The 18,386-nt window shown below is 43.4% G+C and overlaps 1 protein-coding gene across 1 annotated transcript in view; it reads left to right on the top strand.

The window, feature by feature from the left end:
* Positions 1-18,386, top strand: part of LOC136333717 (acyl-coenzyme A thioesterase 1-like) — a 51,198-nt gene that overhangs the window by 2,490 nt on the left and 30,322 nt on the right. The window contains 3 exon segments of the mRNA XM_066273282.1: positions 6,380-6,559; positions 6,818-6,959; positions 11,230-11,507. The gene's annotated coding sequence lies outside the window, so the exon portion shown is untranslated.

The following is an 18,386-nucleotide window of genomic DNA, read 5'->3' as shown; positions in this document are numbered from 1 at the left end:
GAAGTGTTTTCCCACTGTGTGTATTTCTTGCCCACTGGGTGCAACCTAGCATTAAAGCTAATGGCCACCAGTTCATTACCGTCTGTCCGAATCTAATGCGAACCTCCATGGGCCAGGTGGTTGTGATGGTGGCCATGGCTACTGGCTTTACATTTGGCGTAGTCTGGCAGGATTTGATACAGATCCATATGGAGCCGCCACCACCTTTGAGTGGTGGAGTAGAGGACTGGCTGCTGTTATGGTTCCCCATGGCTGTCCTTTTGGGGGCCATAGGCTGGCTGACTTTTACAGCCATGCCTGAGGAAACTGAGAGCTCTGTGGAAGAGGCTGCCCGGACCTGCAAACCGAGCAGTGGAAGGAGCTGGAGCAAATGGGAGAAAGAGAGGCTGACCCTGGAGCTGGAGCAAGCACAGGAGAAGGAGGTCAACCAGGTTTGCGAGATTCCCTTGGAAATGGAGCAGCCGCTGGAGAAGGAATCACAGCTTTGTGAGTTGGAGATTGCCCTGGACGTTGTGGAGAGCCAGCAGCGGCTGCAGGCCGGGGCTGAGGCCAGGGCGGGGTGCAAGGCTCATGGAGCAGAAGGCGGCGCTGGCCTGGGGCTCAGGCCTGGCAGCAGGAGCTGATATTTTCAGTTCCTCTTGGAGGATGAGGAGAAATGGGCTGGAGTTGCAATCCGCAGTCTCCAGAAGGTGAGAGCCCAGCTGTAAGGAGTACCTGCTACACTCCTGGTAGGTCTGTGATTTTGGGACATAGGGGTGCACCCCATCATGCTCTCCAGAGCAGAGATGGAAATGCTGACTGCCATTGCCACGTGCTCCTCTTTGGTACAGTGTAAGACTTGCCAGGACGGCAGGGGTGAGGAGGGTGGCTGAAGCCCCACGTGCATGGACTGATTCCTGGACTATGACCGGAGTGAGCACTGGCTACTTTGTTGGATGGACTTATGGATTTTGGACAATGTGAAATACTCTGATGGGGGTGGGGGCGGCTTTGCTGGAAGCACTCCCCTACCCCGGGAAGCTTTTCCCATGGCTAGAAAGAAGGCCAAAGACATTTTGTGCTTTTGGCAGAGTGCTCAGAGACTGGTGAAATTTACCTTTTTAATTGTTGAAATTGTATGATTTGTCATGTTGTTGTAATTTGTGTAATGTGCCTAATTTCCTTGTATCGGAATACCTGTGCTTTAGATTGTAAGCGAGCAAAAGGGGTGCAATGTTGGTCAAATAAATTTGTAAATATGATATATATGTTTGCTTGCTTATGGCTTGCATTGGGTGTGGGGGACAGGCTGTAAGCAGGCAGGATCGTTATAGCCTGAGGCTTAGTTTTAAAGACTAAGCCTTTCCCACACCCTTGACTATTGCATGTTGTGGGGTGGTGCACTCTCATGAGGAATCCCATTATGCCTCAGATAAGTGACTTTGTATCAGAGACTTTCTTGTTTGTATATTGGATTAAAGGTTTTGATTTCTACACTATAAAATGGGGCAGAGGAGCCCATGCTAGAGGCGAGCAGAGAAAAGCCATGTGGAAGAGAGGGGAAACAGCTAAGATGGACGAGTGCTGAAGGAGAAGCCAGTTTGTGCACAGTTTGTGCAGGGAGAAGGAGATGGGGAACAGAAGTGAATAAGGATGGTTAGCTAGGAACCTTTGATTCTAGGAAACTCGGATAAGTCAGTGGCTTTGGGAGCCCTGAATAGAAAGGGAAGTGTTTTCCCACTGAGTGTATTTCTTGCCCACCGGGTGCAAGCTAGGATTAAAGCTAATGGCCCATCAGTTCTTGGCTCCACTGTTTCATTACCGTCTGTCCGAATCTAATGTGAACTTGCATGGGCCAGGCGGCTGTGATGGTGGCTGTGGCTACTGGCTTTACATATGACAAACATGGGGCATAGCTGACCCAAATCATGTCATCCAGAATATAGCCCTGAGGCAGGTTATATACTTTTGATCACACACAGGTTGGCATGAAAAGGAGGAGGAGGGGAAGATGACACAATCATTAGCAAGCTTATAACATTCATCTATAGGATTTATAAAAAAATATTTCTACATATTAAAACTTATAAGGTAAGCCCTGACCAGTTGGCTCAGTGGTAGAGCGTCGGCCTGGCGTGCAGGAGTCCCGAGTTTGATTCCGGGCCAGGGCACACAGGAGAAGCGCCCATCTGCTTTTCCACCCCTCCCCCTCTCCTTCCTCTCTGTCTCTCTCTTCCCCTCCTGCAGCCAGGGCTCCATTGGAGCAAAGTTTGCCCGGGCGCTGAGGATGGCTTTGTGGCCTCTGCCTCAGGCGCTAGAATGGCTCTGGTTGCAACGGAGCGATGCCCCAAGATGGGCAGAGCATCACCCCCTGGTGGGCATGCCGGGTGGATCTCGGTTGGGCGCATGCGGGAGGCTGTCTGACTGCCTCCCCGTTTCCAGCTTCAGAAAAATACAAAAAAAACCCAGACAAACAAAAAAACAAACTTATAAGGTAACAGAATAGCAAAAAATGTTGTTTTGCATAGTAAAAGACATTCCCAAATCTTTCAGTGTTCATCTGCCATTCCTTTGTCTAGAGGTATATACATCTACTCTACGCCTTCAGGATGGGAGGGGGAGCCTACATGGCACCAGGAGATAAACATTTGTGAATGGTCCATTAAAGAGAGAAGGAAGAAAGAAAGGAAGGCAGGAAGGAAGGAAGGAGAGGAAAAGGGCTTGCTTAATCTTTTTCCCTTCCCCCACACCTGGCTAGGTGTTTATCCTCTTCCTCACAGGTGTGGGGGGAAGCGAGGGAATCCAAATTTCCTCTCTACTTCCGTTCAAAACCTAGCACAAAATCTCTCTATTTACAACACAATGCTGTCGTCCATCCTGAGTTGGTGCAAATCACAAACAAGTATAAAAATCATATTTACAAAATCTCTCTCTATGCTTAGCCCAAATTATAAAATGCCCTTTAAGCTTCCTAGTAAAGGGGTTTTCTATACAGTATGTCTCTGTAAGCCAGGAAACTTTCACATTCCTCTCCCCTCACTCTCTACAGAAAGGAGGGGGCAAGAAACCTAACTCTTTCTCCTAAAATTTTAATTTTTGCAATTCTTTCGTACCTTACCACAATGTTAGGATAAAGGTATATTTTGCTCTTATCTGACATTCGCTAATGCCTTGAAGAACATCACGATAAGAAAACTGTTTTGTTGTTCATTTTATAGATCAAGAACTTTGTAAGTGATGAAACCAAGACCTAAAGTATTTTAACCAAATCACACAGCTAGGTGATGGTAGAATCAGGGTGCAGTGAGACTCCTTGAACTCCAAACTCTGACTTCTCCATAAACATAGGTTGTGTAAGTGAAACTAGTGAAATATTAAGGGTATTTTTAAATTTTATTTTTTAAAAACCCATTCTAGCATACCCCATACCAATGCTCACCCTGGAAGATCCTTTGGAACTATTAAGAATCTTTTAAATGAGCCTGACTAGGTGGTGGTGGCACAGTGGACAGAGCGTTGGAATGGGACGCAGAGGACCCAGATTGGAAACCCCAAGGTCGCTGGCTTAAGTGCATGTTTATCCGGCTTGAGTGTGGGGTTGCTGGCTTGAGCGTGGGATCATAGATATGACTCCATGGTTGCTGGCTTGAAACCCAAGGTCACTGGCTTGAGCAAGGGGTCACTGGCTCTGCTATAGCTCCTCCCTTCCCTGGTCAAGGCACATATGCGAAAGCAATTGGTGAAGAACTAAGGAGACTAAGAAGCCGCAACGAAGAATTGATGCTTTTCATCTCTTTCCCTTCCTGTCTGTCTGTCCCTCTCTCTATCAAGGAAAACAGAATCTTTTTTTTTTTTTCCCCCATTTTTCTGAAGCTGGAAACAGGGAGAGACAGTCAGACAGACTCCCGCATGCGCCCGACCGGGATTCACCCGGCACGCCCACCAGGGGCGACGCTCTGCCCACCAGGGGGTGATGCTCTGCCCATCTTGGGCGTCGCCATGTTGCGACCAGAGCCACTCTAGCGCCTGAGGCAGAGGCCACAGAGCCATCCCCAGCGCCCGGGCCATCTTTGCTCCAATGGAGCCTTGGCTGCGGGAGGGGAAGAGAGAGACAGAGAGGAAAGCGCGGCGGAGGGGTGGAGAAGCAAATGGGCGCTTCTCCTATGTGCCCTGGCCGGAATCGAACCCGGGTCCTCCGCACGCTAGGCCGACGCTCTACCGCTGAGCCAACCGGCCAGGGCGGAAAACAGAATCTTTTAAATAAGAGGTTTAAAACATTGCAGGGGGCAGACTTAAAAAAAGGATTCTATTTTAAAAATACCCAATAAGAGCCTCGCAGATTTATATATTGGGGATTAAATTACTGAACTGAAACAAAAATAAATAAATTTTCAGTTATTTTTATTTTATTTTATTTTATTTTTACAGAGTCAGAGAGAGGGATAGATAGGGGCAGACAGAAACAGAGAGAGATGAGAATCATCAATTAGTTTTTCGTTGCGACACCTTAGTTGTTCATTGATTGCTTTCTCATATGTGCCTTGACCGTGGGCCTTCAGCAAACCGAGTAACCCCTTGCTCAAGCCAGCGACCTTGGGTCCAAGCTGGTGAGCTTTGCTCAAACCAGATGAGCACTTGCTCAAGCTAGCGACCTCGGGGTCTCAAACCTGGGACCTCTGCATCCCAGTCCGATGCTCTATCCACTGCGCTACAGCCTGGTCAGGCAATTCTCAGTTATTTTAATGTGGTAAATCAGGTTAATATTTTGAAGCCTGTGGTGGGAAAACTCTATCACAAGAATGATTTGAAGGTCTGTATGTTATGTCTTTTTCATGGTTTGCTTTAAGGCTTTCTGGAACTAATCTTGAATCCAGAAATTATTGAAATTTATCTAATTTTAAAAAGAGCAGATCAGGTTATACTGAGATATATGAATGGTAATAAAACTTCCTTGTAGCCCTATCCAGATGGCTCAGTTGGTAGAGCATCATTCCTAAGCACAGAGGTTGCTGGTTCCCTCCCTAGTCAGGATACATACAGGAAGGGATCGGTGTTCCTATCTCTCTCTCTCTCCCCTCTCTCTAAAAAGCAATGAAATAAACATGAAAAAAAGTCACCTTGTAAAAATAACTAGCTTAATATGTACACCCTAGCTTTCACTTTGGTATCCCAAACTTGTTTCTAGATTTGAACATTTAGAGCTGGCCTCTGATACTAGAATTTTAGATTTTAGTTTGTTTTCTATCTTTATGTACTTGCCTTTTATTTTGTTCTTATAGACTTGTCTGGCGTTTTTATTTTTTAAAGATTTTATTAATTGATTTTACAGGGGAGGAGAGAGACATAGTGAGAGACAGAGAGAGAGAAAGAGTGGTGAGGAGCAGGAACCATCAAGTGGTGGTAGTTACTTCTTCTGTGTACTTTGATGAGACAAGCCCTAGGTTTCGAACCTGCGACCTCAGCATTCCAGATATAGGCTTTGTCCACTGCACCACCATAAGTCAGGCATCTGGCACTTTTAATTGGAAAAACACAGAAGCATATTTCTGAAAAATACTAAGAGGCAATTGGCTGAGAAATTCTTCTCTTGGAATGGTGAATAACAATCTCCAACAGGAATGTTGAAACAGAAGTAACAGATCAATGTTAGGTGGATATTATTGTAGTTTGGCATTTTACTATACATATTGTTCACTTCCTATTACACTTTCATTAAACCTTTAAAATAGTTTACACCTTGTTAAGTTATGGTTGGTGACCCCGTATCTTAAGTTAATTGAAAAGTCAAAGGGCCTGTTAAAATGAATGTCATTTTTTTCTTAATGAGGCATTATTATTTCCTAACTCAAAGCCTGCAGAACTATTTGCTTAGATTTATTGGGACTTACACTTGAAATCAAAACATTTGCCTGACCTGTGTTAGTGCTGTGGACGGAGCATCAGCCTGGAATGCAGAGGTTATGGGGTTCAAAACCCCAGGGTTGCCTGGTCAAGGCACATTCGAGAAGCAACTCCTACCAGTTGATGATTGCCACTCCTCACTCCTCTTTCTCCTCTCTCTAAAATAAAAAAATAAAATATATATTAAAAAAACACTTTACATGGCTTTGGTGCCAATTTTTGTATTTTTTCCCATTTCCCAGTAATTTTCTCATGGGGGAAATATAAAAACATTTTTATATTTACAGCTTCAAAATAGTTTAAACAAGTGTCTTCTTCAACCACAATAACCCCATTTCAATGAAAACAGATGTTTTCTTTTCAAAGCAAATAGGCAGATGTTTTAAAAAGAGGAAAGATAAATAAGTAGAATTTGACTTGGAAAACGTTAGCTGGATATCATAGTCTTTTAAATGTTCTGTCACTTAATTCAAGATTAATCCCCTTTCCTTGTTTATAGGAGATGGTCCTTTTCCCGGTTTGATTGTTCTCTTTGGTGATGAAGGATTAAGTGAATCTTGAGCGAGTCTCCTGGCTTGTCGAGGTTTTGCTCTTCTGGCTTTGCCATTTTTTGGCTATGAGATTTACCTCCAATTATGAAGGACTTACTTAAATTTAGATTAAGTAAAGTCACCCAAAGGTAAGTGGGATGCTAGAGAGAAATGTGTTTAGAATAAAGTCATGAGAGCTAGTAGAGAGATAATATAGAAAATGGTACTAATCGGTTGGCAGATACTATAACATATACCTGTTGAATGAATTAATGAATTAATAAATAAATAAGCAAGCTATCTGGTAAATATATGAGACTTTTCTTTATATTGAAGGCTTTGTGACTCTATTAACAATCATTCTTTCTTTTTCTTTCTTCCTGTTTCTCTTTTTTTTTAATCTTCAGGTGAAAGGTCCAAACACTGGAGTGATTGGTTGTGGCAAGGGGGCAGAGCTGGCAGTTTCCATGGCTAGCTTTCTCCCAAATATAGCTGCAGTTGTGAGCATCAATGGCTGCATCTCTAACACAGCTACTACCCTTACATGTGGTGAGTTCATCCTGCCAGGATTGCCTTTTAATCTTGACAAAATCTCTGCTACCCATTCAGGGGTATAGATGTTACAGAAGCACTGGAGGACCCCTCGGATCCAGCTTATTGGGAAAGCCGTATGCCCCTTGAAAAAGCCAGTGCTCATTTCCTTTTCATCGTTGGAGGGGGTGGTAGGCACTGGAAGAGCTCTCTGTTTATGCTGACATAGCTGTGAAGCACCTCACAGAGCATGGGAAGACAAATTTCACTCTTTTAAGCTAATGCTGGTCACAGAATCGATCCCCCTTCCAGCCCTTTCTTCTCTGCAGCCTGTATTAGGAGTGCCTGTTTTGGGAGGTGGGCAGCTCAAAGCTCATGCTGTTGCTCAGATTGAGTCTTGGAAGAAGATCTTGGAGTTTTTGCACTTGCATCCTAGGGTGAAAGCTTACAAAATAGTTAAATTTAGAATATGCTCAGAACAAATTAGGGGGCAGATTGAATATTTTTGTCAAATGACGACTGATATCTAAACTTCTCATGGCATCTACAAGCTTTTAGAAGAAGTAAAACTACTTCAAGTTCATCAGAGCCTGTAGTTTGGTACTATCCATGTTTCTCCATGTTTAATTTGTTTGAGTTTGAACTGAAGGTAATTTCTAACTGAAAACCAGTTTTTGGTGTGTTTTTTTTTGTATTTTTCTGAAGCTAGAAACGGGGAGAGACAGTCAGACAGACTCCCGCATGCGCCCAACCGGGATCCAGCCAGCACGCCCACCAGGGGCAACGCTCTGCCCACCAGGGGGTGATGCTCTGCCCCTCCGGGGCGTCGCTCTGCCGCGACCAGAGCCACTCTAGTGCCTGGGGCAGAGGCCAAGGAGCCATCCCCAGCGCCCGGGCCATCTTTTCTCCAATGGAGCCTCGGCTGGCTGCGGGAGGGGAAGAGAGAGAGAGGAAGGAGGGGGTCGGGGCAGAGAAGCAAATGGGCGCTTCTCCTATGTGCCCTGGCCGGGAATCTAACCCGGGTCCCCCGCACACCAGGCCGACGCTCTACCACTGAGCCAACCGGCCAGGGCCTGAAAACCAGTTTTTAATCTGCCATTTACCACCCTTCAAGAGATTTTTAAAAACTGGTATGTTTTTATTTTATTTTTATTATTTTTTTATTGTTTTTAAAGGGACAGAGAGAGAGAAGAGAAATAGATAGGGACAGACAGGAACAGAGAGAGATGAGAAGCATCAATCATCAGTTTTTCATTGCAACACCTTAGCTGTTCATTGATTGCTTTCTCACATATGCCTTGACCGCAGGCCTTCAGCAGACCAAGTAACCCCTTGCTCAAGCCAGCGACCTTGGGTTTAAGCTGGTGAGCTTTTTGCTCAAGCTAGATGAGCCCGCGCTCAAGCTGGCGACCTCGGGGTCTCAAACCTGGGTCCTCCGCATCCCAGTACAACGCTCTATCCACTGCTTCACCGCCAGTTCAGGCAAAACTGGTTTGTTTTTAAAAACTGATAATTAGTTTGCTATATCTGCCCCAGCGTTGTTCCAACTATTTTGAACGAGATAAAAACATGGATATAGCCCCCTGAGTTTACATGAGGAGCAAAGGGGCTATGATAACTTTCTCATAATAGTCAGAGGTTAGAATAGTTTCTAACAAGGTAAGTGGGAGGCTAGTTGGTAATAGACTGGTCATAGACTCCTTTCTGTCTTAATCAGATTTTGATTTTTTTCTAGTTGCCACCCATTCTCGAATCTTTAAGAAAAGTTAGAAATTCGCCTGACCAGGCGGTGGCACAGTGGATAGAGCGTCGGACTGGGATGCAGAAGTCCCAGGTTCGAGACCCTGAGGTCGCCAGCTTGAGCGTGGGCTCATCTGGTTTGAACAAAAGTTCACCAGCTTGGACCCAAGGTCGCTGGCTCAAACAAGGGGTTACTTGGTCTGCTGAAGGCCCACGGTCAAGGCACATATGGGAGAGCAATAAATGAACAACTAAGGTGTTGCAATGTGCAACGAAAAACTGATGATTGATGCTTCTCATCTCTCCGTTCCTGTCTGTCTGTCCCTGTCTATCCCTCTTTCTGACTCTCTCTTACTGTCTCTGTAAAGAAAAAAAAAAAAAAAAATATATATCTATATATAAAAAGAAAAGTTAGAAATCCTAAGACACTGCTTTAAAAATGGCAGCCAATTACTGAGAAATACTTTATAGTTCCTTCCTGTCTGTATTTGTACTTTAAAACACTTCTTCACATTTGCTTTTAAAAACATATTGAAGGCCCTTGCTAGATAGCTCAGTTGGTTAGAGCGTTGTCTAAAAGCGCAGAGGTTGCCAGTTCGATCCCTGGTCAGAGCACATACAGGAACAGATCAATGTTCTTGTCTCTCTCTCTCTCTCCGTTCCTCGCTCCCTCAAATCAATGAAAAAATAAAATATTTAAAAGTAAGCTGATTCCAGGTTCTAGTTCCATGTAAACAATGTAATTATCTGAGGAGAAGGCAGAGATAATCCCTTCTACATTTCACCACCTTCATCAAAACTTAATTACAATTTGTTAGGTGTGCCTTAACTTATTAAAATGATCTTAGTTGAAGTTCTGAGTTTTTATTCTGAACTTTAAAATATGTGTAGAATTAGAAGATGTTAAACGTTCTGTCCTTCATCATATTTTTCCACATAGTTGAAGGAAAAAAATAAAGTATAATTTAGTAGCCTTTGATTTTGGTTGATCAGTGGATCTTGTGGTCAGAACTATACTTTGGGTTCTTCCTGGCTGAAGATGAAGGGTTGTCACCCTAATTAGTAGTATTAATAGTTCCCCCTAAACTAACATTAATATTTTTTTCTGAGACTTGCTTCCAGGAGAGCAATAGGCTGGAGCAACTCGTCCAGGGCTAACCCCCTGAAACTGTCTCCAAGGCCTCTCTTCTGTGACTTTCTGGTGAGCCTAAGCAGCTGGCCCAGATTAATTTCTTTCCTATAACATCTCTAGAGAGCCAAAGCAGCCCTGCCTATGCTCTCTCCTGTTGCTTCTTTTATCCTAGGTCCTTCCTTGTTTCGCTGTCGCAAGCTTTAATAAATGTCCTCTGAAAATCACCGGACTTATGTTGTGAAATCTTTCCCACAGACCGAAGTCAAGAACCCACACACTACCAGCCGGCCCTAGACTGACCTACTCTGGGCCAGGTCCCTTTTCGGGTAACAGAAGGATGCTCTAACTCAGTGGTCCTCAACCTTTTTGGGGCGACGGACCAGTTTAATGTCAGAAAAGATTTTCACGGACCGGCCTTTAGGGTGGGACAGATAAATGCACAAAATAAAATTGTGCGGCCAGCGTAAAAACTGTGGTATTTTTAAATAAAATTGTCGAATTTACGAGACAAGGGTCAAGAGTGAGTCTTGGATGGATGTAACAGAGGGAATCTGGTTATTTTTTAAAAAATAAAACATCGTTCAGACTTAAACAAGACGGAAATAATGTAAGTTATATATTCTTCTGCGGACTGGTACCAAATGGCCCAAGGACTGGTACCGGTCCGGGGGTTGGGGACCAAGCTCTAACTAATTGAGCTATTCAGCCAGAGGCACAGAGGTGCAAAGTTTTTAAAGCCTTTAATACTTATTGCCAACAGCCCTCTAGAAGGGCTGTATCAATTATAAACAGCAGTGTATATATGCATTCCATTTCTCCATACCCCTAGAAACTGAGTGTTTTTATAATTTTTGGCTAATTTGAAAGTTGGAAATAAAAAAGACACCTTGATTCTGTGATACGTACATTTTGTTTTCAGCTGCCTCTGGCTCCCTAGGACTAGGTAACTGAAGAAATTCGGCCAAGCTTAGCTTCGGGTATCCTCAGTTGGGGCCTCCCTGTGAATTACAGAGGCAGTCAAAGGAAGATCCAGAGGGGCAATCTGCAGGGAAAGGGAGTTTTACAAATTCCTTTATGGGAGGGGCAATTGTTATAGGGAGGGTTTACAGGTTTATTTATTCATTTATTTACTTATTTTGAGGTTTTACAGTTTTAAACATTAGATAGGTATGTCACTCCAGATTAGCTGAAAAAAATTTTTTTTAAATTTATTCATTTTAGAGAGGAGAGGGAGAGACAGAGAGAGAGAGAGGAGAGACAGAGATAGAGAATGGGGGGAGGAGCTGGAAGCATCAACTCCCATATGTGCCTTGACCAGGCAAGCCCAGGGTTTCGAACTGTCGATCTCAGCACTTCCAGGTCGATGCTTTATCCCACTGCGCCACCACAGGTCAGGCCTGAAAATTCTTTCCGTAGGTAAAAAGCACATCCGCTGACTACTCGGACTGTCAACCTCTCGAGACCTGAGCGTCTCCAGCAGCCATGCGACAACCACTGGGGAGGATTGGCAGCAGTGCAGGAGGACCCACGCGGCCGCACTGCTGTCCCACAATGCCCTGCTCGCGCCACTTGAGGGCAGAGAGAATTAACCATTGCTGGGGTAGGGATCCATCGAGAACTCCGAGAAGTGCGCACGGCACTGACTCCGGCGAGCCCTAGCAACCAGAGAAGTGATGGCAGCAACCGCCTGAATGGTGAGTACCTTCCAGGCCTTGCAGCCAAAGTTGAAAAGAAATCGGAAGTGAAAAGGGGGTGATTGTGAAGTGTTGAGGGCTGCGGGGGCGGAGGGTGTCCTTGAACAGCGGGAGGGAGCGGGTCGCGGATTCTGTGGAGTCAGGCCTGCCGCGAAAGAGAAGCGCTGGCACCGGGGGTCTGGGGTGAGAGCGATTTCTGGAGGATTAGAAATCGGGTTAATGTGGAGGGACTCTGGCAAAGAAAAAGGAGGGCAAAGAGCAGGAGAAAGAGCTGATTGGAGTGGGAAAAGTGATGGAAGGGAGTGGGTGAATAACTCTTTTTACATAGAAGTAATTTCTTCTTTGGAGAGATGGAATGGGGGAGCTGGTTACTAGAGGAATGTGTGTCACACCATGGCAGTATTTGAAACCTGTGATGTGCCCAGGTTGCCCTGAATGACTGAGTGCAGTTATTAGGTAAAACCCATTATGATAGACCATATTAGGGTACTTTTTCTCAATTTCAGTATGCATAAGTATGATTTTAGGCTGCCTAAGTCGAATACTATGAGCCTGTTGGGGTGCAGATTATGATTGTGGGGTTCAGGAATGTGCCTTTCAACAATGCGCCTCAAGTTATTCTAAAATTGGAGGATGCCTCCCCACACTTTGAGACATGACTTAGATTAGATTTTAAATCTATTATCGGTCCACCCAGTCAAAACTTTTATTAAGTAATGACTTTAGCTAGTGATACTCCTCCACTCCTACTTAAAGTGAACACTTGTTTTCCTTAAGTTCTTGGCAGTTACAACTAATAGTTTGAAAAGGGATGTTGCTGGTTAGTTTCAGACCCAATCAAAACTATTTAGCAAAGGATGTGATTGTCCTGCCAGATGGAGATATTTATGAAGAATAAGTATAATTATTTGTCTTCCTTTTGTGATTCCAGTGCTGTATAAGTAGACAGAAATTGAGTCCCAGAAACTGAAATGATAAGGAAGTCCTGCCTGCCCTCAACCACAAGATTAAATACCATTCTTTTTAAAGTAGTCCCTCTGCCCCCCTTTCCTTACTTTATTCCCAGGCATTTAGCTAAACCACTGCAAGGAAAGTAAAAAGTTCTGGAACCAAGGTTTATAGTCAGGTGACAAAACAGTCAGTTCTAAACCCTGAAAACATGAATCATGAGAATTATTGAATATCTAATAAAGAATCAGAATCAGTAATCAGATGAAGCCAGCTAAGGCTGCTGTTAGTTCTGGGGCCCTCCAGAATACACGTCCATGTACTGCTTTAATTTTTAAACAATTAGCTTTCAGTGTCTTAAAAATGATCATATTTCACAACAAAACTGAGATTTCTAGCCTCTCAAAAATCAGATATACTATATTTCACCATCAGACCCTTTTTTTTTTACATTTTTGTATTACTGTCATATAATCGGTAGCATTTTTTTTATTATATTTATTCATTTTTAGAGAGGAGAGAGAGAGAGGGAGAGAGAGAGAAGGGAGGAGGAGCTGGAAGCATCAACTCCCATATGTGCCTTGACCAGGCAAGCCCAGGGTTTCGAACTGGCGGCCTCAGCATTTCCAGGTCGATGCTTTATCCACTGTGCCACCACAGGTCAGGCTTGGTAGCATTTTTTTGAGAGAAGGGAGAGAGATGAAAAGCATCAACTCCTAGTTGTTCGTTGATTGCTCCTCATACTGCCTTGAGGGGGTAGGTATAGCCCGGTCAGTAACCTATTGCTCAAGCCAGGGACCTTGGGCTTCAAGCCAGTGACCATGAGATCAAGTCTATGAACTCGCACTCAAGCCTATGAGCCTGCGCTCAGTCCGGCAACGTCAGGGTTTCAAAACTGGGATGACAGTGTCCCAGGTCAATGCTCTACCAACTGTGCCATCACCGGTCTGGCGGCAGTCCTGTTTTTAATAAGAGCAAAATACTACTTAAGCTAAAAATTCTCATTTATACAAGAAATATTTAGAGAGTACATGAGCTTTTACCAACAATGGTTGACAACACTAGCTCACTGGTTTCCTTCTTCCCGCTGTGATCAATAACGAACTAGAAATTAATCAAAACCATGAGTGATGAGCAGTAAAGAATCTAATAATACTGGTCAGGCGGCAGCATCTTTTTTTAATGGTACATAAAATAAAAATGTTACTTTCATTAAGGAGTTCTCATATTTGAAGATACATGATATTAGGGTAATTCCTGTCCCAGGTTCCATCTGTCAACAATTTTCTGGAGCCAAGTAGAGTCCCTTTACATGGCCAGCTTTATCCATTAATGATGTCCATTGGTTCTTTCAGCATTTCAATTTTTGATTCCCGCTCTCTATAGGGGAACTAATGACCTTATAAAGCAATTTATAGACAGCTAGATTGCTTCCAACTTCCAAAAACGCCCTTACCTGTGCCTTTTTATGGACCCGTGCAAGGATTTCTCTGGGGACTATATCCAGGAGTGGGATTTTAGTCATAGGGTCTATGAATACTTAATTCAGACTGCTTTCCAGAATATCTTTACTAGTTTTTACTTCCTGCAGTAATGCATTCTCCATGTTGTCATCAACTTTCTGACTTTTGCTAATCTGAGGATATATATTAGCATCCCATTGTTTTATTCTTCATTTCTCCGATTCTTTTTTTTTTTTTTTTTTTTTGACAGAGAGGGATAGGCAGGAAGGGAGATAGATGAGAAGCATCAATTCTTCATTGTGGAATCTTAGTTGTTTATTGATGGCTTTCTCATATAAGCCTTGACTGGGAGAGAGTGACCCCTTTGGCTCAAGCCAGTGACCTTGGGCTTAAGGCCGTGACCATGAGGTCTTGTCTATGATCCCACTCTCAAGCCAGAGACCCCAACCTCAGGCTGATGAGCCTGTGGCTCAAGCTGGAGACCTGCAGGTTTACAAACCTGGGTCCACCGAGTCCCATTCCGACGCTTATCTACTGCGCCACCACCTGTTACGGCCATTACTCTTATTTATTTATATATTTTTTTGGTATTTTCCCGATGTTAGAAGCAGGGAGGCAGTCTGACAGACTCCCGCATGCGCCCAACTGGGATCCACTCAGCATGTCCATCAGGGGACTATGTTCTGCCCATCTGGGGTGTTGTTCCAGCAACACTTCTAGCGCCTGAGGCTGAGGCCATGGAGCCATCTTCAGCGCCCAGGCCAACTGCTCCAGTGGAGCCCTGGCTGCGGGAGAGGAAGAGAGAGACAGAGAGGAAGGAGAGGGGGAAGGGTGGAGAAGCAGATAGGTGCTTCTCCTGTGTGCCCTGACCGGGAATCGATCCTGGGACTTCCACACGCTGGGCTAACGCTCTAGCGCTGAGCTAACTGGCCAGGGCCCATTTCTCCTATTCTTAATGAGTTCACATACCTCATGATATTCTTGTTAGTCACCTGGATTCCAGTTACTGTGAATTTCCTGTTTATGTTTTTTGCCAACTTTTCCATATTTCTTTTGTTTCTGAATTTAGGAGTTCCTTATATATCTGGATATTTGTTGGTTTTACATTGAAAATGTCTCCCAATTTTTCTCTTTACTTTGCCAATGGTGTTCTTCACTTGCTGAGCTACATTTGTTCTAATATTTGTGAGCTTATTCTATTGCATTTTACATAGATGATCATCTGCACATAGTGAGTTTATTTCCTCCTTTTAACCATTCCAGTTTGTTTCTTTTTATTATAACATTTATAAAGATTTCTTGTACCATGTTAAATAGTAGACATCCTTGATGTGTTTGGGATATTTGTTTGTTTGTTTGTCTTGAGTGAGGCAGGAACATCGAGCTGCTCCTGTAATGTACCCTGAATGGAGAATCCAACTGGCAACCTCCGCTCCACGGCATAATGTTCCAACCAACCAGATATCTAGCCAGGGCATGTTTGGGATCTTAAAGACAATACTTTTCATGTTACCTTCCCAATTTGGCTCACCTTGACCACCTTAGTTAAAACAGCGGTTCTCAACCTGTGGGTCGCGACCCCGGCGGGGGTCGAACGACCAAAACACTGTCGTGACCCACAGGTTGAGAACCGCTGATTTAAAATAAACACCTCCACACACATATACTTTACATCCTGATATCCTTTACCAAGCTCAGCATTTCTTTTTTCTTTAGTAATTGTCACCTTCTAATATACTGCATTCATTTTTAATTATATTACTTACCATTTGTCTCCTGCCAATGGCTCTATGAAGGCAGGGGTCTTTATCTTGTTCATTGATGTATCCTAAGCATGTAGAAGAATGTTGGGTACATACTAGATACTCGATGACTATTTGCTGAAATAGATGAATTTCTCCACAAAGTATGGTGTTTATTGTAGCTTTTTGGTATGTAGCTTTTATCAAGTAAAGAATTTCTCTATAACTCTTAGTTGAGATCTTTTAATATCAAATGTAGAACTTTATCAAGTGCTTTTTCTGCACTTATTGAAATATATGTGATTTCCCCCTTTTAGTTGAATAATAAATGATTTGCATTTATACATTTTTTTTCTGATGTTAAACAATCCTTATACTCCTGGGCTAAGCATTTCTTGATCATGTTCATTATATATCATTGCTTTGGAGACCTAATGTCATATCTAGGCTATTTAAGTCTGTGTTGAGAAATAAAGAGGGCTTTTTATCTCGTTATAGCATCCTTATTCTAGCCTCATAAAATAAGTTGGCAGCTTTCCCTCTTTTTCTAGATTCTGAAACAACTTGTATAACAGAAAATATCTGTTCCTTGAAAGCTTGGTAGAACTCAATCGTAAAATTAGGCTTAGAGCTTTAGGGAAGGAGGATGAGGGTAAATCTCTTTTATTTATTTATTGTTAATGTTTTAAGCAGTTATTGGTCTGCTCAAATTTTCTGATTTTTGTGACAGTTCTGGAACTTTTCTTTTTTCTTTTTTCTTTTAGAAATATATACTTTGTCTAGTTTTTCAAACTTACTAGCATATATTTGCTTATATTTTATTTTTTATTTATTTTTATTTACTTATTTTATTTTTTTAATTACAGAGACAGAGAGAGAGTCAGAGAGAGGGATAGACAGGGACAGACAGACAGGAACGGAGAGATGAAAAGCATCAAACATTAGTTTCTCGTTGCACATTGCAACACCTTAGTTGTTCATTGATTGCTTTCTCATATGTGCCTTGACCGCGGGCCTTCAGCAGACCGAGTAACCCCTTGCTTGAGCCAGCGACCTTGGGTCCAAGCTAGTGAACTTTTTGCTCAAACCAGATGAGCCTGCGCTCAAGCTGGCGACCTCGGGGTCTCAAACCGGGTCCTTGGCATTGTAGTCCGACGCTCTATCCACTGCGCCACCGCCTGGTCAGGCTAATATTTTATTTTTTAAATCTCTTTGGTTTCTGTTATTTCCCCTTATTCAGTGTATATTTTTAACTTATACAACTCTCTTTTTTGATCAGTCAGGCTTACCAGAGATCTAAGAACTTTTAGTTTTATTACTCACCCCCCACTACCACTGTTTCTCACTGATGTCTTCCTTTTTATTTCCTGTGCCTTATTTGGGTTTGCAGTGATGTACTTTTTCTGTATCTTGAATGCTTAGCTTATTTGTTTTCTGTCTCTTGTTCTCTGATATTTTCAAATAAATGTATTTGAAGCTGAAAGTTTCCTTTTAAGTGTTATATGTATTTCTTAAACGTTGAACTTTGTCTTTTATTATTTTACTTTAATTTATAATTTTTTAACCCAAGGGCGATTTATTAGTATGTCTTTACTTTCTAGATATAAGGCTTTATACCTTTAAAACTTTTTTTGTTTTTGTTTTTGTATTTTTCTGAAGCTGGAAACGGGGAGAGACAGTCAGACAGACTCCTGCATGCGCCCGGCCGGGATCCACCAGGCTCGCCCACCAGGGGCGAAGCTCTGCCCACCAGGGGGCGATGCTCTGCCCCTCCGGGGCGTCGCTCTGTTGTGACCAGAGCCACTCCAGCGCCCGGGGCAGAGGCCAAGGAGCCACCCCCAGCGCCTGGGCCATCTCTGCTCCAATGGAGCCTCAGCTGCAGGAGGGGAAGAGAGAGACAGAGAGGAAGGAGAGGGGGAGGGATGGAGAAGCAGATGGGCGCTTCTCCTGTGTGCCCTGGCCGGGAATCAAACCCGGGACTTCCGCACACCAGGCCGACGCTCCACTACTGAGCCAACCGGCCAGGGCTAGGGTTCTTTTTTTTTTTAATGAATTCTAGCAATAATTCAAAGAACATCTTCCTTTTCTCATCTTTAAAGTTTTAAATATAATAAATTGAATTTAAGATATTACTGAGTATAAGGTACAATATTATTTTATGTTCTACTAAAAATTAGTTGGAATTAAACTGGGACATATAATTAAAATTTTTTTTTCTGAAGTGAGAAGCAAGGAGGCAGAGAGACAGACTCCTGCATACACTCCAACTAGGGTCCACCTGGCAAGGCCACTATGGGGCAATGCTCTGCCCATCTGGGGCCATTGCTCCATTGCAACTGGAGCCATTTTTTAGCACCTGAGGCAGAGGCCATGGAGCCAGCCTCAGTGACCAAGGCCAACTTGCTGGAGCTAGTCGAGCCATGGCTGAAGGAGGGAGGAAGGGAAGAGAGAAACAGAGAAGGGGGACGTCTTCTGTGGCTAAATTGCTTTTGAAAAGATTATCCCTACTTGAGAATCCCTTCTTGAACTTCACAGTTATCGGAAAACCCGTTTAGCAGTCAGGTGCTTTGACAAGTCTATGCCTCAATCTCAGGTTTAGTTAAATGCACTAATTAAGACTGAATTGGCAAAGATTTTTGAGACACTTCAAATACCTTGGCCAAAAGCATTGCCCTTGGTTCTTCCAAATCTCAGATTCACCACCTTTGGAACTCATAAACTCTCAC

Source organism: Saccopteryx bilineata, chromosome 4, assembly GCF_036850765.1.
Source record: "Saccopteryx bilineata isolate mSacBil1 chromosome 4, mSacBil1_pri_phased_curated, whole genome shotgun sequence".
NCBI classification, from domain to species: Eukaryota; Metazoa; Chordata; class Mammalia; order Chiroptera; family Emballonuridae; genus Saccopteryx; species Saccopteryx bilineata.
Note: the sequence above shows the minus strand (reverse complement) of the source record. Positions and strands in the feature narration are given on the sequence as shown.